This window comes from Rhinoraja longicauda, chromosome 7 (genome assembly GCF_053455715.1).
Source record: "Rhinoraja longicauda isolate Sanriku21f chromosome 7, sRhiLon1.1, whole genome shotgun sequence".
Taxonomy (NCBI): Eukaryota; Metazoa; Chordata; class Chondrichthyes; order Rajiformes; family Arhynchobatidae; genus Rhinoraja; species Rhinoraja longicauda.
The window spans coordinates 45102982-45125960 of record NC_135959.1 but is presented as its reverse complement, the minus strand read 5'-3'; the positions used below and the strand labels follow the sequence as shown (position 1 = coordinate 45125960).

At 43.4% G+C, this 22979-nt stretch overlaps 1 protein-coding gene across 5 annotated transcripts in view; it reads left to right on the top strand.

The window, feature by feature from the left end:
• Positions 1–22979, top strand: part of sgcg (sarcoglycan, gamma) — a 208918-nt gene that overhangs the window by 46501 nt on the left and 139438 nt on the right. For 2 of the 5 annotated variants that reach the window (XM_078403075.1, XM_078403077.1), the window contains exon 4: positions 2103–2204. The exons of 2 other annotated variants lie outside the window; for them this stretch is intronic. The gene's annotated coding sequence lies outside the window, so the exon portion shown is untranslated. Of the gene's footprint in view, positions 1–2102; positions 2205–22979 lie in introns of those variants that run through there. One more of the 5 variants, XM_078403079.1, reaches the window with a different exon arrangement.

Sequence of the window (22979 nt, the reverse complement as noted above, 5' to 3'; positions counted from 1 at the left end):
TCACTTATCCATGTTCTCCAGGGATGATGCCTGACTCGTTGAGTTACTCCAGCACTTTGTGTCCTTTTGTGTAAAATAACTCCCTGTTTCCACATTTCAGCATTTTAGTATGTTTGGGATTCCTGCCAACAATTGGATGCTAAGGTAAACTTCTCATAAAAGTTAAAGAAGCAAGAAGTTTATTCCTGTTCAGGTGAAAAAAAAGATTGCTTCTATAACGATGCAATTCTTTTCCTCGTGGTGTTTATTATGGGTTTACTATGTTTACATATCTGGTGTGCTGCTGCAAGTAAGAATTTTGTTGTTCCGTTTCGGGACATTTGACAATAAAACACCCTTGACACTTGACTCTTTTTATGTGGCACTTTATATAGCAGTTTTGTAGGGGTATAGACGACAGTAGTAGAGCTTGGAAGTGGTGGAGGAGAACTCATCTTGGCCCACAGATGGTTCAGTAAAATTAGTTCATTAAGGGTGTTCTCAGATCCATGTAGTTGACAGGGTTCCCAAGGTATGGGAATCTGAGATGGCCATTATTCATGTGTAGGAAGGAACTGCAGATGCTGGTTTACACCAAAGATCGACACAGAATGCTGGAGTAACTCAGCGGGACAGACAGCATCTTTGGAGAATCGGAATAGGTGACGTTTCAGGTCGAGACCCTTCTTCATAAGTCTGAAGAAGGGTCCCAAACTGAAATGTTATCAATTCCTTTTCTGCAGAGATGCTGCCTGACCCGCTGAGTTACTCCAGCATTTTGTGTTTATCTATGGCCATTATTCATGCTGCAAAGCAGATCAACGATGTCCCCAGTCTCTTTAAAATACTTAATTGTATGTCCTGCCATCTTTGGAGAAAGTTGAAACATAGAAAATAGGTGCAGGAGGAGGCCATTTGGCCCTTCGAGCCAGCACCAAACTGTCCACCCATTGTCCTCTTGCTATAAAGCTGAAACTAGAGGCAAATGGGTCTCAGCTTTCATGTCTTTGAGGTTATCTCTGCTCCCCTGACACCAGCTTACTCAATTTTGGAGGTTAGTTTTCACTCCAAGGTTTCATGAAACCAATTTGTGAAAAGGTTTTGTCCTTTCTAAAATATTTTTTTTTCTTAAAATTTTAAGATTTAAAAATTGGGCAAGTTAAAAATGTGCAGGTACTATCACAATGCTCAAGAAACATCTAGACGTACATGGATAGGTTTAGAGGGATATGGGCCAAAAGTAGACAAGTGGGACTAGTGTAGATGAAGCATGTTGGTCAGAATGGGCAAGTTGGGCCAAGGGCCTGTTTTCAACCTGTATGACTCTATGACTTTTTATTTTTATCTTTCACTAAACTGACCCCTCACAATCTGTCTGTTCTTAACCAAAAGAAACATTTAGAGTGGTAAGGAAGGCCTCTGTTATGCCTGCCTTCATTGGTCAGAGCATTGAGTATAAGAGTCGGGAAGTCATGATGCAGCTTTATAGGACTTTGGTCAGGCCGCATTTGGAGTACTGTGTGTAGTTCCTGTCACCCCATTACAGGAAGGATGTGGAGGCTTTGGAGAGGGTGCAGAGGAGGTTTACCAGAATGATGCCTGGATTGGAGGGTAGAAGCTACAGGGAGAGGTTAGACAGACTTGGATTGGATTAGGGAGTATTAGTTATAAGGAGCAATTGGACAGACATGGATTGTTTTCTCTGGAACACCGGAGGTTGAGGGGAGACCTGATAGAAGTACATAAAATTATGCGAGGCATAGACAGGGCAGACAGTCAGAACCTTTCCCCCAAGGTGAAAATACTTCAATCAGGTTGAAGTATTTCCTCAAATGGTGTTCTTGCCATTGTGCCATGGAATGTCCCAGCCCTCAGCAGTTTCATTGTATATTTTTTCCGAAAGACTTGAATATAAATTGAGAACAGTTTGCCAAGAATTTATTGTAATCGGCTCTGGAGGTTTGAAAATAACCAGTTAATCATTTCTCAAATAGTAGTAAATATTTTGAATGCAAGCAGTGCAGCAGAAAGGAATCCCGGGCAGGGAATTTATAAAAGGCGTCGGTGCCTCAAACGCACATGATTAGTTTGAACCATGACAGACCGAAATTTATGACTTGCAGCTGTTGGATGTCTGATTGGAGCCTCAGCACTGAGCAGTAGTGTGAAGCATAACAGTCCGAGGAGACCTCAACAGAAAGGCAAGCACAGCACAAGATACCAGGGTAGGAATCAGTGCCACTTGGTCGTCTGCTTTTGTTACGCCTGACTCTGTACTTTTAAAGGAATGCTGCTCTTTATTAACAGGACTGTGGCACTTTTTCTTGTCTTTATGATCAGTTTCTGGTTTGACAAGCAAGGGGCTGATTGCTGCTCACGGTTCGATACAGAAAAGCTTTGTGCGATTACTTCACAAAAACGTATGATTAGTCCAAGCAAGGTGCCCTGGCCAAGGGAGGAGTGGAAACATTGGCATGAAATCACTCTGAGTTAATGGATCTGCACCCGTGTTTACGTCTTGAGTTATTATTGTACTAAAGTCACAGGTGACCTATTTCATTCTGCAACTGCAAAGTATGACATTGGTTGATTTACAATAAGTAAAATGTTAGAGAAGCTGGTAAAATGTAGCACAGGTTAATGGTAACAGAGGGCAGCAGTGAAATACTCTGGATTTGATTTGCAACCTTCCAGTCCCCAACAAATCTTTTTTTCTGCTTTTGATTTTAGTTTAGTTTAGTTTAGAGTTACAGCACGGAAACAGGCCATTCAGCCCACCGAGTTCTGGCCGACCAGTGATCCCCACACACTAGGGACAATTTACAATCTTTCCCAAAGCTAATTAACCTCCAAATCTGCATGTCTTTGAAGTGTGGAGGAAGCAGGAGAGCCCGGAGAAAACCCACGCAGTCATAGGGAGAACGTACAAGCTCTGTACAAACAACACCCATAGTCAGGATCGTACCCTGGTCTCTTGTGCTGTAAGGCAGCAGCTCTACCACTGTGCCACCGTGTCTCCCCTAAACTTATTATTATTCTTTTTATAGATTTCAGACTTTTTAAGAGAGCTACAGAGCGGAAACGAGCCCTTTCGGTCCACTGAGTCCGCACTGACCAGTGATTACCCCATACACTGACCTACTAGGGACAATTTTTACAATGAACCAAAGCCAATTAACCTACAAATCTGTGCGTCTTTGAGTATTAACCAACAAACCTGCATCGAATCTGGGTCTCTGGGGCTGTAAGGGAGCAACTCTACTGCTTGCTGCGCCACTGTTTTCCTTGTGAATCACTGGCGAAGTGGAGCTTTCAACAACCCCAAGTAAGTGAGTGCAGAAGCGCTGGTTTGCCTGCACAAATTTGTTCATGCAATCTGTGAATCATCTGTGCAGCAAAGCATGTGAGGCAGGGTGCGGCTCGAACAGTCAATTCCACAATTAGAAAACAGACACACATTGGAATCTGGCAGCACAGGGGAAGGCAAGTTTCCATCTGGATTCAGTAACAGAACATTAGAAACTGGGCAGTCAAGTGTGAAACACAAAGTGCGGGATTAAGTCAGTGGGTATCTTTAGAGGACTTGGATAGGTCAACACCCCACTTTAACTTAAAACAAAACATCGCCTATCCATGTCCTCCAGAGATACTGGACTATCTTTGATCGGATTTTACTGGACTTTAATCTTGCACGAAACGTTATTCTCGTTAGTCCCTTTATCGTGTATCTGTACACTGAGGATAGCTCGATTGTAATGATGTATTGTCTTTCTGCTGACCAATCAGATCAGATAATACCATACAATCAAGTCAAACTCAAGTACAGTAGGTAGAGCGATGGGAAAGATACAAGGTGCAGAATGTAGTTTTCAGCACTGTGCTGAGTTACTGCATCATTTTGTGCCTATCTTCAGTATAAAACAGCAACTGCCGTTCCTTCCTACACAGTCTGGTCTGTGTGATGGACTGGGCTCCATCTACAAATTTCTGCAATTTCTTGCGGTCTTGAGCTGCAAGAAATGTGACTCAAGAAAATGTTTGTTAACCTACCAAATTCTGATTTATTTCCCTCCCTGTTTGCCCCATTACAGGAAGGATATGGAGGCTTTGGAGAGGGTGTAGAAGTGGTTTACCAGAATAATGTCAGGATTAGAGGGTGTTAGCTATCAGGAGAGATTGGATAAAGATTGTTTTCTCTGAGTGTCAGAGGATGAGGGGAGACTCGATAGAAGTACACGTCCACCGCTGATTTTACGGCACCCTTGGCTCCAGAGCCTTTCTGGATTATCCATTTTGCCGGACCAACGGAGGTCACGGCCTCCGAAGGGAGTCCAACGGTACTGGAACGGTCCGCCTAGGCCGCCGACGGGCTGAGATATTGGCCTGCAAAGTCATCCTCGGAAGTTGGCTTTGGGAACGGATCTGCCGGCTCCAGCTGGGCCGGAGTTCCAGAGCCCTGACCGCATGGGGCAAATTCGACCTGCCGATCGGTCGCGGAAGTCCCAGTCGGGCGGATTTCTGGGAGGGATTTCAAATGCGCTCTCGTAATTTTGTCATTAAAGGAAGTGCCAGACCACCAGTTGCCAGAGAATCGGTGGTCGCCCTGTAGTTCTGGCCTGTCCTCTTATTAGTTTAGTACATATGTTTAAAGTCAATGCGTAGAAGACTGTAACCACTAGCAAATAGATTCCACCTACAGACATGGAAAAAATGACTCTTTAAATGGATAACTTGTTAGGCGCAGATTTTTAAAAATATTGCAGAGTATGAATATGTCATTTGTTTCTAAATGAACAAAAATATGTTATGAGGTCAGATGTCATGAAACAAACTAATTTGTAGTTTTATGGCATGTTCTACAGGGTCAGAATATGAAAGCTGGCTCATTATCAGAGAACATTTTAATACTAATTCTTTGCCAGATCTGTAATATCTTTGGGCCATTTAAGTACCATATAGAATTCCAGACCTAGTTAATAAAATATTGGAGGGCGGGCAGATTTGTGCAGTAGAGCAGACTGTCTTATTTAGATAAAACCCACTTTGAGCTGCTGTGTCCAAAATCATCTTCTGACTCCCTGTATCCGAGCTTCGCTATTGCATTTAATAGGACTGCCAGCTTGGTAGTTCAGCACAGAAGATATATTCAGAATACATTTAAATGAATTCTTATCATTTAATGGATGTGTACTTTGAAACTTAAATTAAAGCCTTAGAGTCACAGAGTCTGATGCAGAGGCAACTGAACCATCCTACCAACAACTAGAGAGACCCTTGAGCTACTATCTACCTCATTGGAGACCCTCAGACTATCTTTGATCAGACTTTTCTGGACTTTATCTCGCACTAAAGGTTATTCACGTTATTTTCTTTATCATGTATCTGTACACTGTGGATAGCTCGATTGTAATCATGTATTGTCTTTCTGCTGACTGGTTAGCACACAGCAAAAGCATTTCATGTACCTCGGTACACGTGACAATAAACTGAACCCGAGTCACGGTGTCACGGAGTCATGGTGTCACAGAATCACAAAGAGCCATAAAGTCATACAGAGTGGAAACAGGTCTGTCAGCCCAACTTGCCTATAGCGACCAACATGTCCCATCTACACTAGTCCCACCTGCATGCATTTGCCCCATATCCCTCTAAACCTATCCTATCAATGTACCTTTCTAAATGTTTCTTAAACACTGCAATAGTAACTGCGTCAACAACCTCCTCCTTTCGTACACCCACCACCCTTTGTGTAAAAAGAAATTACCCCTCAGATTCCTATTAAATTACCTTAAACCTATGTCCTTTGGTTCTCGATTCCCCTACTCTGGGCAAGAGACTCTGCTTTTACTTGATCTATTCCTCTCATGATTTTGTACACCTGTACAAGATCAGAAGATTAGGTTTGAAATATATGAGCCATTCTGGGTTTGGGTGATAAATCAGATAACCAGGGAACTCTGGTGGCAAGAAGGACTGCCCTGATACCCTGACACATTCTCCCCATCACCTCCTCGCAATCTTCATCATATTCATGTTCTGCATGACGGCTAGTCTCTTGAGACTCCATCAGATTCTTCCAGTCTGAAGAATGGTCCTGACTTGAAATGTCACCTGTCTATTCCCTCTTCGGATTTTGCCTCATCTGTTGAGTTTGTTAAGTGCTTTGTGCTTTTTTTCATGGTGGTACAAGATGCTAGATCCAGCATCTGCAGTTCCATGAGACCCGCCAGTCTAGCCTGACCTGATTTTTGGCAACTCAACTACTTCTCTTTATTCTACAGCTTGGTATGCTCCTGTCTCTGTTTTCAAAAAAATGTGCCGACACTCTCAAAACTATCACTTCCTTCAAAATTCTATGCTTTGTCCCATTGCTTTTCCCCACTCACCAGTCCATTTAATTGTATGCTTGCCCAAAAACTCACCATTAGTTCAGAGATACAGCATGGAAACAAGCCCACCAAGTCCGACAGGGGGTATGGGGAGAAGGCAGGAACGGGGTACTGATTGAGAATGATCAGCCATGATCACATTGAATGGCGGTGCTGGCTCGAAGGGCCGAATGACCTCCTCCTGCACCTATTGTCTATTATCTATATTGTCTATTGTTGATCACCCATTCACGCTAGTTCTATGTTATCCCACTTTTGTATCCACTCCCTACACACCAATTGCAATTTACAGAGGACAATTTTTAATTTAAGGCGGCACGGTGATGCAGCTGAGGAGTAGCCAGAGACCCAGATTTAATCGGTGGGCCGAAGGGCCTGTTTCCATGCTGTATCTCTAAAGCATGAAGTAAAGTCATTTCTATCTTCCCTTGCTATGCTGGCACTCTCTGTAAATCCCCACAACTGAAACAGCTTGAAATTAATACCAAGAAATTGGCTTTTAAAAAGCATTTCATTTTCCTTTCTTGAATGAGAACCAATGTAGTGAGAATGTTTTTAAAAAAATGCTCAGCTGCGGACCTAGAATATTCATCACACTCTGAATTTGAAAATTAATTTGACACACTGACTCCAACCATTACAGTCCTGGCAGATTGTGCATGCTGCACATTGTCACAAGTTAAGTCAAAGTCAATCTGATTGAATGTGATGGAAACCACGAATAGCATGGTATATAAAAACAAACGATGAATGCATTTTTTCTTCGAGAGGCCTCCACTGGACATAGAGCAAAAATCATGTCCTATTTCTTGCTGCCTCACTCCTCACAGAAATGCATGTCCACCACCGATTTTCAGACACCCTTGCTTCCAGAGCCTTGTCAGATTATCCGTTTGCCAGACCAACAGAGGTCACGACATCTAAGAGCAGTCCAACGTACTGGAACAGTCCGCCTAGGCTGCCGAGGGGCCGTGATACCGGCCCGTAAAGTCGGCTTCAGAAGTTGGCTATGGCAATGGATCTGCCGGCTCCAGCTGGGCTGCAGTTCCAGAGCCCCAGCAGCAGGGGGGGAAATACGATCTGCCGATCAGACGCGGATGTCCCGATGAGGTCAAGATTGGCTCCGTGACGCATCTCGGCTTCCATGACGTGTGAACCAGGCCTGCCGTTGGGATGGGTCACGGCTCGGCGGCATTCCTTTTGCCTCATGTGGCTCACCGGGATTGTGGTAGTGGGAGTCTGATAGTGTGCACTTTGTGTCTCTGAAAGGACATTGATCCAGGGACATTTTACATGTGCAAAATCTGATCATTACCAAATAGCTAGCCTTTTTCTGGTTGATTTGCTACCACATCCACGGAGTGAGATAGTCTTAATTCCATAAACCAAATTTTGCTTGTGAAGGAAACGTTAAAACACAGGGAGTTATCAATGAACACCATTGAACACAGCTGAATTGGTTTATTATTCATGTTTTAGGTTTAAAATTATTATTGTCATGTGTACCAAGGTACAGGGGAAAGCTTTGTTTTGCATGCTACCTAATCGGAGTAGTTAATGCCATACATAGATACAATTAAGCCAATCCCTACAACAGGGAGAGCAAAAGTGAAGATACAGAGTGCAGAATATAGTTCTCAGTATTGTAACAGTTCCAGAGACAAAATCCAGCATCCGCAATGAGGTAGAGGTGAAATGGACAACACCATAGCTTGCGAAAGGATTGTTCAGTAGCCTGATAATAGACAATAGACAATAGGTGCAGGAGGAGGCCATTCGGCCCATCGAGCCAGCACCGCCATTCAATGTGATCATGGCTGATCATTCTCAATCAGTACCCCGTTCCTGCCTTCTCCCCATACCCCCTGACTCCGCTATCCTTAAGAGCTCTATCTCTCTCTTGAATACATTCAGAGAATTGGCCTCCACTGCCTTCTGAGGCAGAGAATTACACAGATTCACAACTCTCTGACTGCAAAGGTTTTTCCTCATCTCAGTTCTAAATGGCCTACCCCTTATTCTTAAACTGTGGCCCCTTGTTCTGGACTCCCCCAACATTGGGAACATGTTTCCTGCCTCTAACGTGTCCAACCCCTTAATAATCTTACACGTTTCGATAAGATCCCCTGTCATCCTTCTAAGTTCCAGTGTATACAAGCCTAGAAACTGTTTCTGAGTCTGGTGGTGCGTGCTCTCAAACTTTTGTACCTCTGCCGGACAGAAGCAGGGAGAAGAAGGAACAGCCGGGATAGGACAAGTCTTTGATTATGTTGACTGCCTTTCTGAGGCAGTGTGAAGCATTGAGGTAGTCAATGGTGGGGCGTCTGGACTGTGTGATGGACTGCCCCTTAATAATAGGAACCTGAGGGGCAACATTTTCACTCAGGGGGTAGTGGGTATAAGGAACGAGTTGCCAGAAGAGATAGTTGAGGCAGATACAAATGGTGAGAGGACAGTTCAGTCGCCAGATAACAGCTTGGAAGAAACTGTCCCTGAATCTTGAGATGTGCGTTTTCTAACTTCTGTACCTCTTGCCTGATGGGACAGGGGAGGAGAGGGAGTGACCGGGGTGAGACTGGTCCTTGATTATGCTGGTGGTCTTGACAAGGAAGCATGGACCATATGCAGACAAATGGGATTAGCTTACATGGGGCATTTCGGTCAGAATGGACGAGTTGGGCCGAAGGGTCTGTTTCCATGCTGTATGACTCAATCTGTACTCGAGACGGAGAGCTATTGAAGCTGCTACTTCAAGTTTCATTCTGCAAAGTAGTGAATAACTTTCAGCAAGTTCAGGAAGTCTGAGACTGAATCCATTTGGGCTACTTATCAATGACTCAGTCTGAATGATTAAAAAAAGACAAGACAAAGGTGAATAGGACAACCTTTGATCTGCTGGTACAAGATGTCAGTCCTAGAGGTTAAAAGAAACATATTGATTGGATTCCAACCAAAAGAAACATATCGATTGATCTTTGTTCTCTGTGTGCATTGAGCTTTGAAAAAATCGAACAAAAATCCTCTACTGATTCGAATATCAGCGAATTGGTAGCCATCTCCTAAATGGTTTGTTTGTTTTAATGAATGGGTTGGTTAAAAAAATTAACGCTATATTCTTTTATTTGACAAGCTTCAGTTGTTGCTTTACAGTCTCAGAACAATTCCTTGTCTTGACGTGAATGTTATAAATTAGTTGCATTCTCTCACTTACATTTCAGACAGTACTTCCACCTTGTGCAATGACCATAAATGCTGTAATTAGGCTGAATAGCATTTTGCATTCTCGTTCTGCTGCTGTGGAACAGGGCCAAAATGCAGAAGTGGTGCTGCACTGTCTAATTTTCCAAAGATTGCCCTGTTACACAAGAATCTGAATGGTGTCTCTGCTAGGCTTTAAGCACGGCACTGATTCTGGGGAAATATTAACTGTTCTGTTACACGTTGTAGATCTTATTGTCCAGGTACAGCACAGTGGCGCAGCGGTAGAGTTGTTACCTTACAGCGTCAGAGACCTGGGTTCGATCCCAACTATGGCTGCTGTCTGTATGGAGTTTGTACGTTCTCCCTGTGACCACCTGGGATTTCTCTGGGTGGTCTGGTTTCCTTGGACATTCCAAAGATGTGTAGGTTTGTAGGTTAATTGGCCTCTGAAAAAATTGATAGGATAGTAGGAAAGTAGGATAGATCTAGAGGCCGAAGGGCCTGTTTCTGTGCTGTACCTTGAAACTAAACTGAAAGGGGTGGTGCGGGGGGGAGGAGGGGAGGATTAGGCCTGTGAAACATGATTCTTTAACTCTGAACCACGACGTTCATAAGTTATTGGAGCAGAATTAGGCCATTTGGCCCATCGACCCTACACTGCCACTCAGTCATGGCTGATCTATCTTTCCCTCAACCACATTCATCTGCCTTCTCCCCATAACCCCTGACACCCTTACTAATCAAGAATCTGCCAATCTCCGTCTTAAAAGTATCCATCGACTTGGCCTCCACAACCGTCTGCAGCAATGAATTCCACAGATTCACCACCCTCTGACTAAAGAAATTCCTCCTCATTCCCTTTCTAAAGGTACATCCTTTAATTCTGTGACCTCTAGTCCTAGTCTCTCCCACTAGTGGATGTGTAAATAAATTACCTCCATAGTTTATGCAATGAACTATTAAAAATATAGAAAAGCTTCAGATTTTCCCCTTTCATTTTAAAGCATACCAGTAATAATATAATATTGGGGGGGTGGGGGAGGGAATGAAGTATGACTGTGGTGTCTGCATGGTGGGTATAATGTTTAGTCACATCCCACAATTGTTGGAGACATTGGATACTGCAGATGCTGGAAGTTTGAATAATAAACAAAGTACTGATCAAACTCATGAGGTCAGGCAGCATCTGCAGAGGGAGATGGACAGATGATCTTTCAGATTGGGACCCTTCTTCAGACAAGGTTGCTCCAGCAGTTTGATTTTTACTCGCCATTGTTAGCCCAGCAGCAAATCAGACCATGTTTTCTGCTGTATTTTTAAACTTTTCATTTATTGTGTATTTTTTCATCTCTTCTCACTGTCCTTTTCACCACCCCTCTTACGCAATGAGATGCCTCCACAGCCATCTGTGGCAAAGAATTCCACAGATTCATCACCCTCTGGCTAAAGAAATTCCTCATCTCCATTGTAAAGGTACGTCCTTTTACTCTGAGGCTGCGTCCTCTGGTCGTAAACTCTCCCACTAGTGGGAACATCCTCTCCACATCCACTCTAACCACTTGGCCTTCTGGAAAGAACGAGTCGACCACAAGTTCCACAACAAGAAATGTTATTGTCTAATTATGCCAAATGACCATGGACTTGTGGTTTGGTTTACAAAAAGGTGTTTAGCACATTAGCCTTCATCAGTATTGAGTAATGAACTTGGGAGGTCATGTTACAGTTGTATAAAACGTCGGTGAAGCCGCATTTAGAGTATTGTGTTCAGTTCTGGGCACCGTGTTATAGGAAAGATGTTGTCAAGCTGGAAAGGGTGTAGATAAGATTTATTAGGATGTTGCCTGAGCTAGAGGGTGTGAGCTACAGGGAGAGGTTGAGCAGGCTGGGACTCAATTCCTGGGAACACAGGAGGGTGAGGGGGTGATCTTATTGAGGTGTATAAAATCATGAGAGGAATAGATCGGTTAGATGCACAGAGTCTCTTGCCCAGAGTAGGTGAATCGAGGACCAGAGGACATAGGTTTAAGGTGAAGGGGAAATGATTTAACAGGAATCTGAGGGGTAACTTTTTGTCACTAAGGGTGGTGGGTGTATGGAACAAGCTGCCAGGCCAGGTAGTTGTAGTGGAGATATCACAACATTTAAGAAACAGTTGGATAAATATATGGATGGGACAGGTTTGGAGGGATATGGATCAAGTATGGGCAGGAGAGACTAGTGTAGCTAGGACTAGCTAAGACTGGCCAGTGTGGGCAAGTCAGGCCGAAGAGCCTGTTTCCACACTGTATCACTCTATGACTCTATGATTGGTTGATCGGAGAACTGTTGTATCCATGTGTAGGAAGGAACTGCAGATGCTGGTTTATGCCAAAGATAGACACAATGCTGGAATGATACCAACTCAAACCGTGTCTGCTTATCCATCCACCTTTTGGTGCAGTATTGCCTATTTTTGAAAGAATGTATTAATTCACTGGTGCCAACTGCTCTTGTAGATTATTGATTCTCTGGGACCCGGTGCTCTATTCATTTATTTGTTGACTGGATTGCCAATACTAATTAATTAATTTGCATTAGGGATTTATTGATTCACTGTTACCATTGACCTGTTAATTTGCAAATGTCCACAGCTCCACTAGTTTAGCGACGTTAGAAATACAATTGTTTTATTTAATTAGCGTGGACCTTCAGATATAACTTTCTAACACCTTTAGACTTTAGACTTTAAAGATACAGCGAGGAAACCGGCCCTTCGGCCCACCAAGGCCGTGCCGACCAGCGATCAACCCCATACATAAGAACTATCCTACACACTACGAACAATTTACAATTTTGCAGAAGCCAATTAACCTACAAACCTGTACATCTTGGAGTGTGAGAGGAAACTGGAGCAGCAGGAGCAACCCATGCAGTCACAGGGAGAATGTACAAACTCCGTACAGACAACACCCATAGTCAGGATCGAACCTGATCTCTGGCGCTGTAAGGCAGCAACTCTACCGCTGTGCCACTGTGCCACCCTGTTGCCCAATAATCTACCTTTTTTTAATTGGTTTCTAATATCCTATGATTTTGCTGATCACTGGAATATATTAATATATTCATTTCCTTTTTGACTGTTGCTCTATTGATTAGGTAATTTATTTTGTTGAGCTCCCAATTGCTTTGCTCAGGTGCCCATGGTTTGTTTCACTAATTAACTATTTATTTTACTGGGTTGAGCTGCATTAATTATCAGTGATGATAAATGATTGTGAGTGACAGTTATTGACTGTGGTTTATGTGACTTAGATATTCTCTGACAATATGAAGTTCAACCCAACCTCTTGTTCTAACTTAAATTCTCCTGTCATAGAACATAGAATGGTACAGCACATAAAACAGGCCCTTCTGCCCACAATATCTAAGCCGAACATGATGCCAAGACCATCTCTTATCCACCTGCATATAATCCGTATCCCTTCATTCCCTGCATATCCGTTTGCCTATCTCAAAGTCTCTTCAATACCAATATTTATCTGTCTCCTCTACCACCCCCGGCAGCATGTTTCAGGCACTCATCACCCTCTGCATAAAAAGAATTGCCCCACACATCTCCTTTAAACTTTGCCCCACTGACCTTAAAGCTATGTCCTTTAGTATTTGATTTTTTCATCTTGGGGGGAAAAAAGGTTCTGACTCGCTAGCACATCCATACCTCTAATAATTTTATCAACTTCCATCAGTCTCCCTGCAACCTCTGGCGTTCCAGAGAAAATAATCCAAGTCTGTCCAACCTCTCCCTATAGATATTGCGCCCTAATCCAGGCATCATTCTGATAAACCTCCTGTGCACCTTTTTCAAGACCTCCACAACCTTCCTGTAATTGGACAACCAGAATTGCATGCATACTCCAAATGTTGCAATGCTCGAAGCTCAGCTAGAATTAAGTTTAAAATCCTGTGCCTGATCTCCCACGGTACTGTATTAGCTGCTAAACTGACTGGTGTAACATCTACAGGGCAAGAATTGATTGTGAAAAGGGGTGGGCAAATAGGAAGCTCTCAGCATGTTTCCAATAAAACCATCAGGCAATTGTACTCCAGTGCATCGCTTAGGATTGATTAGTGAACTATTGCTTTGATCACCAGCTCCAACTATCTGTTGACTTTACATTTTAGAATTTAGAGATACAATACGGAAACAGGCCCTGTGGCCCACCAAATCCATGCTGACCAGTGATCACCCTGTACACTAGCACTAACCTACACACTAGGGACAATTTACAGAACCCAATAACCTGTAAGCCTGCACGTTTTTGGAGTGTGGGTGGAAACCGGAGCACCCGGAGAAAACCCACATGGTCTCGGGGAGAATGTACAAACTCCCCACAGACAGGAGCTGTAGTCAGGATCGAACCCAGGTCTCTGGCATTGCAAGGCAGCAACTCTACCGCTGCACCACTTTGCCACCCCATAGCTGAAGCCTTTATCCACGCCTTTAATAATCGAGATTTGAGAAGGCCATTTCTTTCTTGGCTAGTGTTCCATCTTCTAATCTGTATGAATTCGTGCTCACCAAATCTCTGCTGCGTAATTCTGACTTGTACCAAGTCCCTGTCACTCATTGCCCTTGTGCGCACTCATGGAGTCCAGAGTCACTCCTGTACTAATTCTTCTATGTAATATTTTATGATTGTTTGCTAATTTGAACATGTTCTGATCCTCCTCTCTTCCCGGGTCAAACTAGAAAAGATTCAGTCTCACCCCAGTCACTACCTCCTCTCCCCTCTCCCATCGGGCAAGAGGTACAGAAGTTTGAAAACGCATACCTCCAGATTCAGGGACAGTTTCTTCCCAGCTGTTATCAGGCAACTGAACCACCCTACCACTAACTAGAGAGCAGTCCTGACCTCCCATCTCCCTCATTGGAGACCTTTGAACTCGGACTTTACTGGACTTTATCTTGCACTAAACATTATATCCTTTATCCTATATCTGTACACTGTGGACAGCTTGATTGTAATGATGTATAGTTTTTTCCTTGATCATCGTTGCTGGCTTGGAGTTGTCCTTTTGCATACCTTTCATTTATTTGTTCTTTGCACATTTTCATATCTCTAGTTTTCCCTCTCCCCTGACTCTCAGTCTGAAGAAGGATCTCGACCCAAAACGTCACCTATTCCTCTACAGATGCTGCCTGACCCACTGAGTTACTCGAGCATTTTGTGTCTATTTTGACATATTGTTATGTACTTTGTCCAATTTGTATTGGAACTGAATTGATCCTTCGCCAACAACATCACAAGGACTTTTCCTTCCTGCCTGCAATGTTTGTAATGGTGCCTGAAAAGATATCCTGGAACTACCTTGAAAACTGGAGATAAGTTTTCAATTCCCCAAGTAGAAGAAACTTAAAATTGTAATCAGCAGCAACTGAACTGTAAACATTCAGCACAACAAGCTACTTCCAAGATAACCAGCCACGCACAAAGGCTTTATGTTCTATTTTAGCACATTTTAAAATTAATACTGTCGATGTGAATTAATGCTGTCTTCCACATCACAGCTGCATTGAAATTCACTCTGCAATGCTCTTGACCCCAGGCACAAAATCACATTATAATTGCCACAGGGAATCTGTAAGTTGTGAGTCAATTATTTTGCCGTCACCTTTGGCTCAGTCTCATGTTTGTCTCCCTCCCAATGATAGTGGGGTGGTGGGGAAAACCCTCAATTCCTGCCTCTAATAATTGACTTTGTTACAATGCCCAAGAATTTTCGTTTTGGATTAGTTGTTGTTTAGAGATACGGTGTGGCAAGAGGCCCTTCGGCCCACCAGGTCTGCGCCGACCATTGATCACCTAATACACTAGTTCTATCCTACACACTAGGGGCAATTTACAGAAGGCAATTAACCTACAAACCTGCAGTTTTGTGAAGTGTGGGAGGAAACTGGAGCACCCGGAGAAAACCCACGCGGTCACAGGGAGAACGTGCAAACTCCGTACAGGCATCACCCGTCGTCAGGATCGAACGCGGGTCTCCGGCGCTGCAAGGCAGCAAATCTACCGCTGCGCCACTGTGCCGCACATTAGGTAATTCTGTGAAAGACGTTAAGATGTTAAATCTGTCCTTTCAAGAGGACATGAACATTGCCATGATATTCTTTGTAGAAGACCAAGAGAAGAAGAGTTTTCCCTGAAGTCCTGGATTGTATTTGTCCTTCAGCCACCTTCTGAAAAGAATTATCGTTTTGCTGTTCTCAACATCAGGGCAAAAGCCAAATTGCAAATATTATCTGGTCTCTCAACAGTTTAGAGGTAATGGTCGTTCAGAAATGTACAGTGTTGAAAGTATTGACACAAAAGATCACTCTTTGATACATTTACAACACAAAATAAAGATCTTTTTCTGCAGGATGAGTTATCTTATCTGTAGTGCTGGCATTTTGGTAAAGACAAGATAACTCACCTGCAATTTAAGGCAGGTTGATACTAACCACAGGTTCCTTGTGTTGGCAATAGCATGCATGAGTTTAAAATGCCTAAACTTGTTATTAATCTCTATGAGATCAACATTTCTTTCTGCAGGGTTGGCTTAATGTTCTTAGGACTGAATTCATTGACTGAAGTTAAAGAATGATTTATCATTATAGCTCCATGAGGCTCTTGTATGATGCAGCTTTCTAGGACTGTAGTTAGGCCGCATTTGGAGTATTGCATGCAGTTCCGGTGGCTCCATTACAGGAAAGATATGGCTTTGGAGAGGATGCAGAGGGGGTTTACCAGAAAACTACCTGGATTAAAGGATTTCAGCTACAGTGTGAGGTTGGATAGACTTGAAATGTTTTCTCTGGAATATCGGAGGTTGAGTGGAGACTAGCTGGAAGCATGTAAAATTATGAGAGGCATTGATAGGGTAGACAGAGCATTTCTCCCAGGGTGAAAATATCCAACACTGGAGGGCATAACTATAAGATGAGAGGGGGAATGTTTGATGGGGATGTGTGGGGCAAGTTCTTCACACAGAGAGAAACGGGGCCCTGGCATGCATGGTCAGGGGTGGTGGTGGAGGAGGCAGATATGATAGTGGTGTTTCAAAGGCTTTTGGATATGCTTATGGAAGTGCAGGGAAGGGAGGGATATGAATCATATACAAGCATATGAGACCAGTTTAACTTCACATCATGTTCGGCACAGACATTGTGAGCCGTTCCTGTGCTGTACTGTTCTATGTTGTATCTACTGTGCTATCATATCATCATCATATCATATATATACAGCCGGAAACAGGCCTTTTCGGCCCTCCAAGTCCGTGCCGCCCAGCGATCCCCGTACATTAACACTATCCTACACCCACTAGGGACAATTTTTTAATTTTTTTTTTTACATTTACCCAGCCAATTAACCTACATACCTGTACGTCTTTGGAGTGTGGGAGGAAACCGAAGATCTCGGAGAAAACCCACGCAGGTCACGGGGAGAACGTACAAACTCCTTACAGTGCAGTACCCGTAGTCAGGATCGAACCTGAGTGTCCGGCGCTGCATTCGCTGTAAAGCAGCAACTCTACCGCTGCGCTACCGTGCCGCCCAACCTTTGAAAGTTATTTGTAGGCACAGGGAACTGCTGATGCTGGTTTACAGAAAAAGACACAAAGAACTGGTGTAACTCAATGGGTCATGGATAACACAGATAGGGGTGACATTTCAGATCAGGACATCTGTCGACAGAGATGCTGCCTGACCCACTGAGTTACTCTGGCAAAGTTTATTTTTATTTTTTAAAGTCGCTTCATTGGTGTAGGTTTAGGTTTACATTTTTTTATTGTCACATGAAAATGTAAAAACAAGGCACTGCAGATGCTGGTTTATACCAAAGATAGGCCCAAAGTGCTGGAATAACTCAGTGGGTTAGGCAGTATCTCTGGAGAGAAAGATTGGGTGACGTTTCAGGTCTGAACAAAAGGGTCGCGACTCAAAATGTCATCCATCCCTTTTCTCTAGAGATGCTGCCTGACCCGCTGAGTTACTCCAGCACTTTGTATCTACCTGAGCTACAGTGAAAAGCTTTGTTTTGCATGCTGTCCAATCAAATCAAATTATACTGTACATGAATATAATAGCTTTCAAATATCTTGTAATAAGATGTGCTGCATAAATGTGAATCTCCCTTTTCTCATTTTTTATTATTTCAGAGTTTAAAGTAGTAACAGTGTTTAGGGTAATTTGTGTAGGTGTAGAGGAGGGAGGTCTGGGTCAAATCCTCACATGCAGCGCATCATTTAGAAAACGGGCATTTAGAATAAATAGGTGTCACAGTGGCGCAGCGGTAGAGCTGCCTCACAGCGCCAGAGACCCCGGTTCGATCCTGTCTATGGTGCTGATCGTGCGGAGTTTGCACGTTCTCCCTATGACCACTTGGGTTTTCTCCAGGTGCTCCGGTTTCCTCCACTTCCCAAAGACACGCGGGTTTGTAGATTAATTGGCCCAATGTAAATTATCTCTAGTGTGTAGGGAGCGAATGTGAAAGTGGACTCGGTGGGCCGAAGGGCCTGTTTCCATGCTGTATCTGTATCTGCATAATCCCTGCCCCAAAATCCGAGTGTTTGCGATCGCCCATGGATGAAGGTTGAGAAGCAGACTGAGTAGAACTTGTGAAGCTTGGGCATACAGCTGAAGATAGTGCAGTAATTAACAGCGCTCTTAGTTTACCTGACCAGCCTTAAATAGAAACATGCTCGATGTCCTTATCCATTATAACTGCCAAGTGTGAATTCCTTTTGAGAAAGGTCGTCCTTCAACTCAAGATGAAGAATTCAGTCCCAGAAACATTGAGCCAACCTTTCTGCAGAAAAGAAATTATGATTTCAGATAGATTAATAACAGTTTGGGGCATTTTAAACTGACGCACGCTATTGCCATTACAAGTAACCTGCGGTCACCATTGACCTGCCCTAAATTGTGGGTGAGGTGTCTTGTCATTCTCAAATTGCCAAAGCTGCAGATAAGATAACTCATCCTGCATGTACAGATCTTTATTTAATGTTGTAAATGTACCAGAGTGAGCTTTTGTGCCAACACTTTCAACACTGCCAATTTCTGAACCCCCCGATATGCTGCTTAGAAACCAGATAATATTAGCAATTTGTTACTTTCCCTGATAGAGTCATAGAGTCACACAGCGTGGAAACAGGCCCGTCGGCACAACTTATCCACACCGATCAACATGCCCAACCTACACTAGTCCCATCTGCCTGTGTTTGGCCCATATCCTTCTAAACCTGTCCTATCCATGTACTTGTCTAAATGTTTCTTAAATGTTGCGATAGTACCTGACTCAACTACCCCCTCCGGCGGCTTGTTCCATGATGTTGGAAACTAATAATAGAAATGGGAGTTTAAAAGGTCGAAGGACTAATGCAATACAGAAAGTTATAGTAATGCAAAACAAAATGGTGAGAATACAAAAGGTTTAGTTTACTTCAGGGATACAGCATGGAAATAGGCCCTTTGGCCCACTAAGTCCACGCCGACCATCGATCACCTGTTTGCATAAGCTCTATGTTATTCCATTTTTGCATCCACTCCCTACAAAGACGCACATCTTTGGGACATGGGAGGAAACCGGAGCACCTGAAAGAAACCCACGCACTCACAGAGAGAATGGGCAAACTCGACACATGCAGCATCCAAGATCAGGATTGAACCCAGGTCTCTGATGCTGTGCTGCTGTGTGCCTCCCAGGTTAAACAGGAAAAACTGGATGATGAGAACCATCATAGTTAGAAACATAGAAAATAGATGCAGAAGGGTCATTCAGCCCTTCGAGCCAGCACGGCCATTCAATATGATCATGGCTGATCATCCAAAATCAATAGGTAGTGTAAGAAAATAACTGCAGATGCTGGTACAAATCGAAGGTATTTATTCACAAAATGCTGGAGTAACTCAGCAGGTCAGGCAGCATCTCTGTTCAGTATGAAGTAGGGTCTCAACCCGAAACATCACCCATTCCTTCTCTCCTGAGATGCTGCCTGACCTGCTGAGTTACTCCAGCATTTTGTGAATAAATCCAAAATCAATAGCTCGTTCCTGCTTTCTCCCCATATCCCTTGATTCTGTTAGCCCTAAGAGCTATATCCAACTGTCTCTTGAATAAATGCAGCCTCACCAACATCTTAAAGAGCTGTAACATGACCTCCCAACTTCTATATTCTTCTATAGTATAGTATCTATTTTTTAGTAGACACAAAATGTTGGAGTAACTCAGCAGGTCAGGCAGCATCTTGGGAGAGAAGGAATGGGTGATGTTTCGGGTCGTGAGTACGTGAAGAGGAAAAAAATAGTCAAGGCAAATGTGGGTCCCTTGAAGACAGAAGCAGGGGAATTTATTATGGGGAACAAAGAAATGGCAGACGAGTTAAACCGTTACTTTGGATCTGTCTTCACTGAGGAAGATACACACAATCTCCCAAATGTTCTAGGGGCCGGAGAACCTAGGGTGATGGAGGAACTGAAGGAAATCCACATTAGGCAGGAAATGGTTTTGGGTAGACTGATGGGACTGAAGGCTGATAAATCCCCAAGGCCTGATGGTCTGCATCCCAGGGTACTTAAGGAGGTGGCTCTAGAAATAGTGGAAGCATTGGAGATCATTTTTCAATGTTCTATAGATTCAGGATCAGTTCCTGTGGATTGGAGGATAGCAAATGTTATCCCACTTTTTAAGAAAGGAGGGAGAGAGAAAACGGGTAATTATAGACCAGTTAGTCTGACATCAGTGGTGGGGAAGATGCTGGAGTCAATTATAAAAGACGAAATTGCTGAGCATTTGGATAGCAGTAACAGGATCATTCCGAGTCAGCATGGATTTACGAAGGGGAAATCATGCTTGACAAATCTACTGGAATTTTTTGAGGATGTAACTAGGAAAATTGACAAGGGAGAGTTAGTGGATGTGGTGTACCTCGACTTTCAGAAAGCCTTCGACAAGGTCCCACATAGGAGATTAGTGGGCAAAATTAGAGCACATGGTATTGGGGGTAGGGTACTGACATGGATAGAAAATTGGTTGACAGACAGAAAGCAAAGAGTGGGGATAAATGGGTCCCTTTCGGAATGGCAGGCAGTGACCAGTGGGGTACCGCAAGGTTCGGTGCTGGGACCCCAGCTATTTACGATATACATTAATGACTTAGATGAAGGGACTAAAAGTACCATTAGCAAATTTGCAGATGATACTAAGCTGGGGGGTAGTGTGAATTGTGAGGAAGATGCAATAAGACTGCAGGGTGACTTGGACAAGTTGTGTGAATGGGCGGATACATGGCAGATGCAGTTTAATGTAGATAAGTGTGAGGTTATTCACTTTGGAAGTAAGAATAGAAAGGCAGATTATTATCTGAATGGTGTCAAATTAGGAAGAGGGGATGTTCAACGAGATCTGGGTGTCCTAGTGCATCAGTCACTGAAAGGAAGCATGCAGGTACAGCAGGCAGTGAAGAAAGCCAATGGAATGTTGGCCTTCATAACAAGAGGAGTTGAGTATAGGAGCAAAGAGGTCCTTCTACAGTTGTACCGGGCCCTGGTGAGACCGCACCTGGAGTACTGTGTGCAGTTTTGGTCTCCAAATTTGAGGAAGGATATTCTTGCTATTGAGGGCGTGCAGCGTAGGTTCACTAGGTTAATTCCCGGAATGGCGGGACTGTCGTATGTTGAAAGGCTGGAGCAATTAGGCTTGTATACACTGGAATTTAGAAGGATGAGGGGGGATCTTATTGAAACATATAAGATAATTAGGGGATTGGACACATTAGAGGCAGGAAACATGTTCCCAATGTTGGGGGAGTCCAGAACAAGGGGCCACAGTTTAAGAATAAGGGGTAGGCCATTTAGAACGGAGATGAGGAAGAACTTTTTCAGTCAGAGAGTGGTGAAGGTGTGGAATTCTCTGCCTCAGAAGGCAGTGGAGGCCAGTTCGTTGGATGCTTTCAAGAGAGAGCTGGATAGAGCTCTTAAGGATAGCGGAGTGAGGGGGTATGGGGAGAAGGCAGGAACGGGGTACTGATTGAGAGTGATCAGCCATGATCGCATTGAATGGCGGTGCTGGCTCGAAGGGCTGAATGGCCTACTCCTGCACCTATTGTCTATTGAGACCCGTCTTCCTACACATCTATTTTTTAGTGATCGTTGGCAATGAACAGAAAGCCCTTGTTGCTTGTTACTTTTCAGTCGGATCCAGATAATCCCACAAGGTCAAACTAGGATTGATGTTCAGTTGTGAGGATATAACATTATAAGAGGCTTTGTTGTATGAACAAATTTGCTTGGCTTCAATGTCACATGTAAAAGTTGATAGAAGAAATAAATTGGTTTGAATTTTTAATTAGGAATTGGAAATTCATACCTTCAATGTTAATTATTACAGTTAATTTCTCATTATACCTGTATGTTACAGTGGCTGCTGCTTTGCTAACATTATTAACATTTTTATTTCAAACAAAAATAGCTTCTGATCATTTATCTGATGATCCATCACATTATTGCCGAGACATTGGTTGTTTGGGAACATTTGAATTATGTTCTCTTCTACAGAAATAATTTTCCACAGTGCAACTACTTCAAAATTAATTTCAATATTTTATAATACTTCATTAATGTAAAAGATGGCAGTGCAGCTAATAAAGGCAACCTTGGAGAAATGTAGTGTGGAGGATATGCATATGGGTAAATGTTTAGAAACATAGAAAATAGGTGCAGGAGGAGGCCATTCGGCCATTCATTGTGATCATGGCTGATCATCCACAATTAGTAACCTGTGCCCAACTTCTCCCCATATCCCTTGATTCCACTAGCCCCCAGAGCTCTATCTAACTCTCTCGTAAATGCATCCAGTGATTTGGCCTCCACTGCCGTCTGTGGCAGAGAATTCCAGAAATTCACAACTCTCTGGGTGAAAAAGTTCCTTCTCACCTCAGTTTTAAATGGCCTCCCCTTTATTCTAAGACTGTGGCCCCTGGTTCTTGACTCCCCCAACATTGGGAACATTTTTCCTGCATCGAGCTTGTCCAATCCTTTTATAATATTATACATCCCTCTGGCCAGCTCCTCTCATGCCTTCGTAGTCCCCTTTGTTCAACTGCAACACTGACACTTCCAATTTAACCTTCTCCCTCTCAAATTGCAGATTAAAACTAATCATATTATGATCACTACCTCCAAGCGGCTCCTGTACCTCAAGTTCTCTTTATCAAATCTGGTTCATTGGACAACACTAAGTCCAGAATTGCCCTTTCTCTGGTAGGCTCCAGCACAAACTGCTCTAAGAATCCATCTCGGAGGCACTCTACAAACTCTCTTTCTTGGGGTCCAGAACCAACATGATTTTCCCAGTCTACCTGTATATTGAAATCCCCCGTCACCACAGT